Source organism: Loxodonta africana, chromosome 25 (genome assembly GCF_030014295.1).
Source record: "Loxodonta africana isolate mLoxAfr1 chromosome 25, mLoxAfr1.hap2, whole genome shotgun sequence".
Lineage (NCBI taxonomy): Eukaryota > Metazoa > Chordata > Mammalia > Proboscidea > Elephantidae > Loxodonta > Loxodonta africana.
The window spans coordinates 57,514,421-57,527,345 of NC_087366.1; the positions used below are offsets into that span (position 1 = coordinate 57,514,421).

Here is a 12,925-nt window from a genome sequence, read left to right on the forward strand (position 1 = left end):
TAACTGGTTTTCCATTTTTGATCATGATAGAGTTACCAAAGACCAACATGCCATCCCTCCATAAATAACTGTAAAACTGGGCAAAATACAAAATATATGAGGGAACTGTTTTTATGCATGAGCAATAGGCAGCCTGGGGCCTGTGATCTTTGGCAAGAGTAAACTCACAGGGAAGCTCTACCACCAACCTTGCTAACTACTTAGGAGCAGAAAGGTGAAGCCCAAGTAAGAATTTTCAGTCATAACTGAGCTGAGGAGATAGAGGTGAAAATTCTAGACAACTCAAGTAGTGGTATTCCCAGGGAAGATTATGAGAGAGAGAGTTGTGTAAGGGATGCTGTTGGGGTAGAGAGATTAAAGAAACTTACGTAGGGATTCACTGTGGATCATTGGCTAAGACTTAAGCTACATACATCATAGCAAAATACTAAAAACTGAAGAAAGAGAAAATCTTAAAGGAAGCCAGAGGAAAAAAAAACCCAACCCAGTGCCGTCGAGTCGATTCCGACTCATAGTGACCCTATAGGACAGAGTAGAACTGCCCCATAGAGTTTCCAAGGAGCGCCTGGCGGATTCAAACTGCTGACCCTTTGGTTAGCAGCCGTAGCACTTGACCACTACACCATCAGGGTTTCCAGAGGAAAAAAAGCTACACTAAATCTAGTGGAACAACTGTACAAATGATGGCTGATCTCTCATTGGAAACAATGGATTCTAGAATATAATGAAACAATATCTTTAAAGTGATGAAAGGAAAAAGAAAATCTGGCAACTAAGAATTCAGGGTTTAATAAGAATAATCTTCAGAAATTAGGAGGAAGCGAAGAGGACGCACGGCAAGAGCTGAACCGCAAGTGATCCTCAAGAAGCGTTGAAGGAAACGACACGACCTGGTTCTTGGATGGACAGGAATAAAGGACAGGACGTGTGCTCCTCTTTCTTTTCCATAATTTCTTTTCAAGATAACCTACTGTCAAAAGAAATAATAGTAATAAAGTATGACTTTTTAATGTATGAGAATCTAAACTATATGGCAACATTAGCAAAGACACAGGAGAGAAATGGAATTTCACTATTGTAAGCTTTTTACATTTTTGAAAGTTTGAACTGCTACAGATGCTAAAAGGATAGCAAGGGTATATTATGATTTTCAGCCAATAATGTAATCAACTTCAAAAAATTAGACACATTCCTTAAAAAGCACAACATACCAAACCTGATTGGAGATAATCTAAAAAATCTGAATAGCCTCAAATCTGGTAAAAAAAATTGTATTTATAATTAGAAAACCTTCCCACCAAGAAAATTCCAGGCCCATATGTATTCACTGGTGACTTTCATTAAAAATATAGAGGCTGAGATGATATTTCCCAACTAATTTATAAGACCAGCATGACTCTGTTTCTGTCACCTGGCAAATAAATTAAACAATATCATAGTATAATACACCTTATGAACACAGATACAAAAAATTATCAACATTTTAATAAATCAAATCCTGTAATATAGTTTTAAAAAATAATGTGTTAGGACTAAATGTGGCTTATCCCAATAATCTAAGGGTGGTTCAATATTCAAATCTAATTTATCACGTTAAAGTAATTAAGGGGATATGATTGTCTCAATAAATTCAGTAAAAAATTTGACAAAGTTCAATATTCATTCATGATAAAAACACCAAGAAAACTAAAAATAAAAACATCCTCAATTTAATAAACCCAACCCACCCCACTGCCGTTGAGCTGATTCTGACTCATAGCTGCTTCCATGGGTACTGATTGTGAATCCAAGCAAAATGAAATCCTTGACAACTTCAGTCGTTTCTCCATTTGTCATGATGTTGCTTATTGGCCCAGTTGTGAGGATTTTTGTTTTCTTTACGTTGAGGTGCAATCCATACTGAAGGCTGTGGTCTTTGATCTTCATTAGTAAGTGCTTCATGTCCTCTGCACTTTCAGCAATCAAGGTTGTGTTATCTGCATAACGCAGGTTGTTAATGAGCCTTCCTCCAATCCTGATGCCCCCTTCTTCTTCACACAGTCCAGCTTCTAGGATTATTTGCTTAGCATACAGATTGAATAGGTATGGTGAAAGGATACAACCCTGATGCACATCTTTCCTGACTTTAAACCTCGCTGTATCCCCTTGTTCTGTCTGAACAACTGCCTCTTGATCTAGGTACAGTTTCCACGTGAGCACAATTAAGTGTCCTGGAATTCCCATTCTTCAAACTGTTATCCGTAATTTATGATCCACACAGTCAAATGCCTTTGCATGGTCAATAAAACACAGGTAAACATCCTTCTGATATTCTCTGATTTCAGCCAGGATCCATCTGACATCAGCAGTGCTATCCCTGGTTCCACGTCCTCTTCGGAATCTGGCCTTCATTCCTGGCAGTTCCCTGTCAATGTGCTGCTGCAGCTGCTTTTGAATGACCTTCAGCAAAATTTTACTTGTGTGTGATATCAATGATATTGTTGAATAAATTCTGCATTCTGTTGGATCTCCTTTCTTGAGAATAGGAATAAATATGGATCTTTTCCAGTAAGTTGGCCACGTAGCTGTCTTCCAAATTCCTTGGCACAGATGAGTGAGCACTTCCAGCACTGCATCCATTTGTTGAAACATTTCTGTTGATATTCCATCAATTCCTGGAGCCTTGTTTTTCACCAATGCCTTCAGAGTAGCTTTGACTTCTTCCTTCAGTACCATTGGTTCCTGATCATATGCCACCTCTTGAAATGGTTGAACATTGACCAATTCTTTTTGGCATAATGACTCCGTGTATTCCTTCCATCTTCTTTTGATGCTTCCTGCATCGTTTAATATTTTCCCCATGGAATCCTTCACTATTGCAACTCGAGGCTTGAATTTTTTCTTCAGTTCTTTCAGCTTGAGAAATGTCACGTGTGTTCTTCCCTTTTCATTTTCTATCGCTAGCTCTTTGCACATGTCTATAAATTATGATACTTTATTTTGTCTTCTCAAGCCACCCTTTGAAATCTTCTGTTCAGTTCTTTTACTTCATCATTTCTTCCTTTTGCTTTAGCTACTCGATGTTCAAGAGCAAGTTTCAGGATCTCTTCTGACATCCATTTTGGTCTTTTCTTCCTTTCTTGTCTTTTTAATGAACCCTTGCTTTTATATATCACTTTTATATACTAGTAACAAATAGTGGAAAAATAATACTAAAATATGATTTACAAAAGAATCATAAAACATAAAATACTTAGAAATACATTTAACAAAAGATGTGCAAAACCTCCACGTTTTTTGCATAACATTTGACAACCTGATTAAAAAATTTACGGGAAATGCAAAAATCCTAGAGTAGCCAAAACAATTTTGAAAGAGAAACACACCTGATTTCTGTACTTACCATAAAGCTCTTGCAACCAAAACCTTTTTATATTGAAGAAAGACAAAAGGTCAGTGGAACAGAATTAAAAGCCCCAAAATTGACCCATAGATGTGGTGTCAATTTATAATTGACTAGGGCACAAAAGCAATTCAAAAAATGGTATTGAGCATAATGAACCTCTATTCTTATTTACCCTATAAGAAAAATTAATTTGAAATGGATCATAGACCTAAATATAAAAGTTAAAGTTCTAAGTTTGAGTAGAAAACATTAGATAAAATCTCTATGTCTTGAAGTAGACATGGTTTCTTAGAGAAGACGAAAAAAGAAAAAAACACACACACACACGAACTGTATAAATAAAGGGAAATTTTGACTTCCTCATAATTAAAACTTCTGCTCTTGAAAAGACATTGCTAGGAAATGAAAAAAACAAACCACACGCTGAGAGAAAATATTTACAATATCTGACGAGGCACTTGTACTGATGATATAATAAAAACTCGACAACAAAAAGACAACCAGCTCCATTTAAAATATAAGCAAAATATTTGAACAGACACTTCACAAATGAAGTTATAGGAGCAGCCAATAAACTCATGAAAAGATTCTCAGTATCATTAGTCACTGAGGAACAGAGGGAAAACCACAATGAAATGCCACTTCATACTCATTGTTAATTGCTCTTGAGTCAGTTGCAATTCATGGCTGCCCCATGTGTGCAGACGAGAACTGATCCATAGGGTTTTCAAGGCCATAGCCTTTCAGAAGCAGAACACCAAGCCTGTCTTCTGAGGCGCCTCTTGGCTGTGGTTTGAACTGCCAACATTTCAGCGAATAGTCAGGCGCTCTACTGTTTCCACCACCCAGTGACTCCTTCATACTCGTTAGAATGGCTGAAATGTAAAAGACGAATAATGCCAATGGTGCTGCCGTGAAACAACTGAACCTCTCATTCAGTGCTGAAAAAAAAAAACTTTTTTTTTTTTGGAGCTATAAAATAGGAAAACCACTTGAAAAACAGTTTCTTGTAAAGCTAAACCTGTTAACTATCCTACATCCAGTAATTCTAAGAGAACTGAATGCATATTATATATATATATATCTCCACCATACAACTCAGTAACCATTCCAAGATTAATTAATGCATATATATACAGAAAGGCTTGCACAAGAGTGTTTATAGAAGTTTTATTCATAAAAGCCTCAAATGGAAAGTAACTCAAATGTCCATAAACAGGTTGATGAATAAAAAAATTATGGTATAGCCATGCAATGGAATACTACTCAGGACTAAAAACTTATGGACTACTGATACCTGCAAAAATAGAAATGAATTTTGCCAATATTATACTGAGCAAAATAAAGCAAGTTCTAGAACAGGCAACATTAATCTGCAGTGATAGAAATCAGACCAGCACATGCCTGTGGTGGGTGCATAATTGCAACTGGGACACAAGGGACAGTGATGGGATGGAGGGAATGTTCTGTGTATTTGTTAGCTTGTTGGTTATTTGAATGTATGTATTTGTCACAACTTACAGAACTGTGTACTTAAGATGGTTCATTTTATTGTGGGAAAATTGTATCAATAAAACTGACTAGGAAAAAAAAATTAGATAACCTCAACAATGCAGCCTGAGTTAGTTTCTATGATTTGGGGGAAAAAAAATTATGTAGGTATAAAGAAAAAATTCAAGCCTCAAGTTGCAATATTGAAGGAAAACATCAAAACAACGTGGAAGGAATACACAGAGTAACTCTGCCAAAAAGAATTGGTCAATGGTCAATGGTTGCATATGATCCAGAACTGAGGGTACTAGAGCATGGCTTTTCTTCCAGTGGATTGCATAGAATACACTGCCAGTCTCTTGTCTTCTCTTCTTGAAGGCTTCTTCTCATATCCAGGTGAAAGAATTGGAGAAGCATGCCTCAGGCCAGGCCTTTGAGCTGATACTCAGCCGTCCTTCAAAAGACTCTATCCCAGAATTCCCCCTTTCCCCTTCACAGAAGAAAGATCTTTCCCTGGAGAAAATTCAGAAGAAATTAGAGCTGCGGAAGAAAGACACAAGTCCCATGAAGCTGAGGTCTTGAAGCAGCTTGCTGAGAAATTGAGAAACGATAGCATGGGAAAGAAGTGTTTCAGAAAATAATAGAAGGAAACAACTTCAGTAAAATGGCAGAAGAGAAACTGACCCACAAAATGGAAGCCAACAAAGAGGACTGAGAGGCACAAATGGCTGCCAAACGGGAGCATTTTCAAGAAAAGGATAAGCATATTGAAGAAGGACATGCCGAAGAACAAAGAACCCAAAGATTCTGCTGATGAGACTGAAACTAATTTATTCTGAGAACTGACTGTCTCCCCCACCCCTTCCTAAGTATCCAAAGACTGTACTGGCCTGTGTCATTTTATTTCTTCTCTCCTGACAAATATTGTAGAAGCTGATGTAGGACTGTATAGGTAGATCCAGACTGTATGATGTTAGAGCCTAAAGGGGAGAAACTAAAAGTGTTTTACTCTTTTTCTGCAGGGTTGCAGTCTTTCTAAAAAAAAAAAACCCATTGCCATCAAGTCGATTCCGACTGATAGCGACCCTGTAGGACAGAGTAGAACTGCCCCATAGAGTTTCCAAGGAGTGCCTGGCAGATTTGAACTGCCGACACTTTGGCTAGCAGCCATGGCACTTAACCACTACGCCACCAGGTTTCTGCAGTCTTTCTAATGTAGTTATATTTCTTGTTGCATCTTTTCTACTTCAGTACACTTGGGGTACTGGGTTAATGGCTAGTACTGTATTCGCTCTGTGGAACCAAGTTTGTGAAAAGTATGTAGTGGCTTCTTTGAAAACTGCTAGATGCTAAATATCTGTTTACTTTTAAATCCCAATTCTGTTCTGATTTTACCAGATGCTACAGTACTTGAATGGTTAATAAAACTGCACAGTGCTGAGGCAGGAAAAAAAAAAAAAAAGGCACTGATGGTACTGAAGGAAGAAGTCCAAGCTGCACTGAAGACATTGGTGAAATACAAGGCTCCAGGAATTACCAATTAAGATATTTCCACAAATGGATACAATGCTGGAAGCACTCAGTCATCTATGTCAAGAAATTTGGAAGGCAGCAACCTGGACAAACAACTGGAAGAGATCCATATACATGCCCATTCCAAAGAAAGGTGATCCAATGGAATGAGAAAATTATCGAACAATACCATTAATATCACACACAAGTAAAATTTTGCTGAAGATCATTCTTTTCAAAAGCGGTTGGGCCTTATACGTTATGATGGATATTTTTACTCTTTCTAGAATTTTCATAAAATAAAAATTGAAAGAGAAGAAAATAATCATCCATATTTTAAGGTGGTAATGACTTCAACAGGATACAGAAATGATTGAAAAATATCATTAGTATGATATGAAATTTTGCTGAAGGTCATTCAAAAGTGGTTGCAGCAGTACATCAACAGGGAACTGCCCAGAATTCGAACGAGATTCAGATAAAGGACGTGGAACAAGGGATGTTGCTGATGTCAGGCAGATCGTGGCTGAAAGCAGAGAAGACCAGAAAGATGTTTACCTGTTTTACCGCCTCTGCAAAGGCATTTGACTGTACACATCGTGACAAATTATGGATAACATTGTGAACAATGGGAATTTCAGAACACTTAATTGTGCTCACCAGGAACCTGTACGGAGACCCCATGTGTGTAGAGTAGAACTGCTCCATATTGGAGTTTTCAAGGTTGTGACCTTTCAGAAGCAAATCGCCGGGCCTGTTTTCCCCGGCACCAACCTGTAAGCTAGTAATCGAATGCTTAAACTTTTGGGCCACCCAGAGACTCCTAAAATATATATGTTGTTCTTTTGGAGTGAAACGACAACTGTTCTTTCACTTTATATCATCAAAGGAACAGAAAGGGTAGCTTCTTCAACAAGTATGATTAATACCTGGAGATTTTGGCCGTGCAATTTATTGACAAGACTTTAAAGATATCGTGCTTCAATATAAATCCATTGTCTTTGGATGAGATTGATGGAATCTAATTAAAATAAATGATACAGGATCCTCACATCTATAGGACAAATAATTTATTCCCAAAAATATATTGTGAGCACCTTAAGGATAGGGAATATACATGTTGCCTCAGTTACTTCTCAGGTGAGCTGCAGATCTAATAAGAGAGGAAGAGGCGTAAACACTTTTTGAGCACCTGTTCTGTATCTGGGACAGTGTCATTATGTCACCCAATTCGAGATAAGAACACTAAGATTAAGTGCAACATGAATAGCAAGAGGCAGCCCTAAACTATGACTGAAAGTCCTCAAGACTGTGCTTTGGATCTACCTAGTACATCTTTGAGTTTGGTGACAAGAATGTCTACAACAAAATAACATAGAGGGATTGATAAATATGCAGATATTTGGCCCCACCCCAGGTCTATGACTCAGAATTTCTAGGAATGGGGCTTGGGAATTTTAATTTTTGATAATTGAAAATTTCTAATTAACCCCAAATAGCTATAGTTACACCTAGTCCCCAAGACATAGCACTCAGCAGCAGATTCACACTAATTAGCAACTAACCTGTTTTCCACCTGAACTAGGGATGGGAATTAACTGCTCCTCTGACAGTCAAAAGGAGCCCTGGTGACACAGTGGTTAAAGCACTCAGCTGCAAACCAAAAGATCTACCATTCGAACCCATCAGCCACTGTGTGGGAGAAAGATGTGGCAGTCCGCTTAAGTAAAGATTACAGCCTTGGAAACCCTATGAGGCAGTTCTAGCCTGTCCTATAGAGTCGCTATAAGTTGGAATCGACTCGATAATGGGTAATGGGTTTGGTTTAAGTAGAGGTCTTACAGTCCAATTTCGTATATTTGGGATTTCTCAGTCTTGGGCTCGTAAGATCGTTGTTTTAGTTGCATTCTTTACTGTCTATGTGGACACATTATTTTTAACAATGAAAACTTAGAGAGCTTTTTAGGGTGGTAAATCAAGCTTCCAGTATATTAAATGCAAGTGATCTCTACAATCTAACACCTCTAAAGAGACCAATAGTGAACTTGCAAGAATTTCTACGGTCCATTCTTTTTTTACTTTGTGGATCTTATTTTATTTTTTTGTTTGGCTCCAGATTTTGCCTCGGTTCGTAACTAGTAAGGTCGTTTCTAGGTTTGTTATTTTTTCATGTAAGATTTTCCTCAGTTGGTCTCCACATGGAATAGAGCAAAAGAGCAAACGAACTTTCGATTCTAACCATTTTAGCTCACCGTTACTGAATGAGATAAGTTTCTTAAACATTAATCTATTCCTATTTTTCTTAGCCTTGCAGATAGTAAACTCATTGGCCAACTACATTTTTATTCTCGTCCAACTTGCCAAAGGTTCACTTCCTCTGCCCTTCCATCCCCTTTGTACCGAGAGCATAATATCCAGCAGAGCCCCAGGGCCAGGTGTACCACATCAACTTTGATCACATTCTTCCATTACATGGCCATTCTTCTGTGCTAGAATGTTCTAAACAAATTCAACCATAAAGTGCTTGCTTCTCTATTTTGCCACTGAATATGAAATGCAAAAAGAAATTGTTCAATATGTGAGCTATGTCTCAGCAGTGATAAAACATTTCATCTCAAAATTCTCCAGATTGTTTTCGCAAAAAATCATACGGACAAAACCATCAGTTGACCTTTTACTTCATACCAATTCCTCTGAGTATGTGTTTAAATATAGAAGCAGGCACAGTGCCAAAAACATGATAGTGTATAAATACTTGGGATCTACATGCCTATTTAAATAAAATTTACCCCATCCCCAAAAGAAACTAGTTAGTCCTGTTTTAAATGTTCTTACTTTAAGAGGCCAGAGTGTTCATAGCTTACATTTTAGCAAGTTTTAAAGATTCCCTTGCCATACGAAATAGGTATTATGTAATTTTTCTGTCATTCCACAATCTCCCTTGGTGACTTGAGGTTATTACCCAGAGCCTATAGTAGATTTGTTGAGTGATCACCAGTTCTAACAAAACTGTTCAGCAATATTGGGATGACCTGTCACATGGCTTTTGCACTAGGCTCCAGGAGACTTCCATTCTCGTCTCCAGATTGTTCTATTCATGCTTAATGTACCTCCCTTAACCTCCAGCTTTCTTTCACATGTAAAATGAGGTAATAATTGTTGTTACTTTCTCCCTAGGGAATTTGTAAAGATTAATTTGTTAATTAGGGGAGGTACTTTGAGCTCTCAGAGGAAGGAGTTTTCACAGATAGAGTATAAAGATATCATTATAACTTGTGTGAGGTTGGGCTTTATGGGTGGTATGATCCCCTCTTAAAAAGGTTACAGAAACGGCCCACAGACATGTGGAATGACAACAATCTAATCTTCTCTATTGCACAGCTCCCGATCCAGATACCATTGTTCCCTGTTTCCTGGCTCTCCACAGGCAGAAGCCTTAAACATTGAGCAACCTTCTGGCTTAGAGAAAAACTAAGTGCATATTTGCCTATATTCCAAAACCAAGATGACGTATGCTTCCAATCGGACAGATGTGGTCAGCCGTTGATTGGACCCAGGAAAGAAAAAAATTAAATGCATCCAAAACAACAGTGAGTAGGAAATAGGGGTGAACAAAGGTGGGTAAACGCACAACGTCTCTCCTTTCCCATCCTTGTGTTTCCTTTCCTCTTACTCTTCCAAGTTTCCCCTTTTTCTCCGCAAGGACATTTTCCAAGTCTTTTTTCCTCCTTGGCTTTCTTTGCTTGGACATACACAAAGGTGGGTCCAGGGTGAGCAAAAATTTCCCATTACCTTCCAAGCACTCACAACTGAGCAGGGTTTTTGAACGACGTTCAATAATTATTGCCAATTTCAATAATTCTGAGACTTATATATCCATTAATGGACTATCCAGCCCCTTAGTGTTTCTCTTTCTGCTTCCTGTCTGTGAGCCATTTCATTGAAAATCACCAACTGAATTCACAGAATCATGGAATAATGAGTTGGAAGGGGAGGTGGCATCTTCAGTCCAGCCTTCCTCTCTCCCTCAGACCCATATGAAAGTCGCCTCCTGCAACATTTCTGCAGAATTTTATCCAGACTCAGCTCAGAGATCCCCATGCCCCGGGAACTCACACACTCATAGGACATATTTGTCTAGCTTTTTAATTATTAGAAAGTTCTTCTTTACCCCGAGTCAAAAATCTGCCATCCTGTGATTTCTACTCTTCATTCTTAGTTTGTTCCTCTACAGCTGATCGGCCTGTACACAAGTTCTATCCCTGTGGTACAAACAGTTAACGTGCTTGGCTGCTAAACAAAAGTTTGAAGGTTTGAGTCTGCCCAAGGGTGCCTCAGAAGAAAGGCCTGGCAATGTACTTCTGAAAAACCAGTCACTGAAAACCTTATTCTGACACAGGTGGGGTTGCCATGACTCAGAAATGACTCGTCAGCAACTGGAAATATTTCTATAGCAAATGCTTTTTTTATCACCCAGGTCAAATGTTTTTTCACAGTACTTAAACTCTGACTGCAAGTGGGTTCAAATAGTGAAATAAAATGTCACTTCCTCATTCTGTCTAACAGATTCATCTGAATTGACCTGAGTAGACTTTTCTGTTATCACGTGCTAACTCTGAATCGATTACTTACGACTTTATCTTTGTCATTAATGGATAAAAATCTGAAGTCACACATTTGGTCCCCAGATATTTGTGCTGCTATTTCTGAGTATGCCTTTCTTGCTGTTCTCATTTCAAAAAAAAATTTTTTTTAATTTTTACTTTGTGGGATCATATAAATCAAAGTAAGCCACCTCAAATATTTTTTATAATGCTGTGGAGGTATAAATATACATAAATACATAATGCATATATATATATATATCGATAAGTAAGTAAATGTTATATCTATGGTCTTTATTGTATCCAGATCGATAGTGGTAATTGATTATTTTCATCTTTTTCCAATCAAACTTTAATTTCATAGGATAACAGAATTTTAGGCCTCAAAAATACTTCAGATTAAAATCTAGCCCAACTCCATAAGACTTTTATATCAGCAGAAGTTGTGGGTAAAATTTCATGTAATGTATTCAAGTTCACAGAGTTAGTTAGATTGAGTGGTCTAGACTTGGAACTTTAGTTTTCTGTCAGACAACTAACTGTTCTTCGTAATTCACCATATAGCTCATTCCACCCATCACCACAGGAAGTAGATGGCCATGAGAAGGGAAAACGAAGGAGAATAAAATAGGCCATCTTATCTTCCCTGTCAGCAGAATAAAAGTACTGAGATGAAAGCAACTAAAAAGAAACATTTGAACTGAATTTGAGGACAACCCAATGATTTTCAGTGTCCATGCAAACCTTGCCCTTTATTAGGTAAAACTAATAAATCACAAAATGGCTATATATCTTAAAAACAAAAAAGCCTGTAGTTCATGCGTGCAAGAGGCACCGTAGAGTCAACAGTGTCGTGGTTACAGAAGCGCAAGCTGTGAGCCTGCTCAAGCTCGTTCTGTTTCCTGTTTCTTTCTCCTTCTTTTCTTGAATCAGCAAATTAGCCAACCAGCAGAGAAGCAACAGATCTGTATACGTGGGGAAACCCAGTTGTTGAAGCTTGTCGAAATGTGTACTTTAAAATTATCGTCAACTCACTTTGAAAAATGCTCTACAACCTAAACCCAGTGGAGTGAGGTGTAGCAGGTGTTCCAGATGGTGGCTTATGAAGGCTCCTGGAAGACATGGAAGTTATTCAAAGGAAGAGGGACTTTTTTTTGGCAGGGGAGGGAGGGATGAATTTCAGGAAGAGGCAGTATTTGCGTTGAGTTTGAAAGGTAGATTGACTAGCATTTAGTGTTCATGCCTACGTTTCGCATGGGCCCCAGCAACCTGACTTGACAGTGGAAATTGGTGGAATCCAAGGAGCCAAATGTCACAATTAGACTGGGAAAAACCCAAGAAGAATATACTATTTCTCCAGACAATCAGAGATATTGTGCCCGCTAGGGTTCTCCCACCGATCTCTGTAAGATGTGCCTTTTTGTTTTCAACTGATGGTTAGAATAACTTGACAACAGTCAAAGTTAAGAAGTTTCTCATATATCAACTGGTTATTTTTCTAAAAACCTGTATATATTTCTTTTCATCAAATATATTTAACACAAAAGTGTCCTTTTCACTTAAAAATATTATAATGAGTTCTTTTGCTAATTGATGTTAATTCATATATATATATGCTTTAAATAAATATGAATTTTTCAAAATAGATTTGGTTTGAAATGGACTAAGGCCTTTTTTACCCACTCAAACATTGCCAGTAGATCAACTAATATAAGGGAGCATAGATATAAATAAAATCAAACCCATTGCCATCAAGTCAATTCCAACTCATAGCGGACCTATAGGACAGAGTAGGACTGCCCCATAGAGTTCTCAAGGAGTGGCTGATGGATTAGAACAGTCGACCTTCTGGTTAGCAGGCAAGCTCTTAACACTGTACCACCAGGGCTACAATAGGTATAAGTAGTAGGGAATAAATATGATCCCCACCCTA

General features: G+C 37.9%; 1 pseudogene; it reads left to right on the forward strand.

The window, feature by feature from the left end:
• LOC100653691 (stathmin-like) overlaps positions 1 to 5,715 on the forward strand; it is a 31,422-nt pseudogene extending 25,707 nt beyond the window's left edge.
• The last annotated feature ends 7,210 nt before the right edge of the window (positions 5,716 to 12,925 follow it).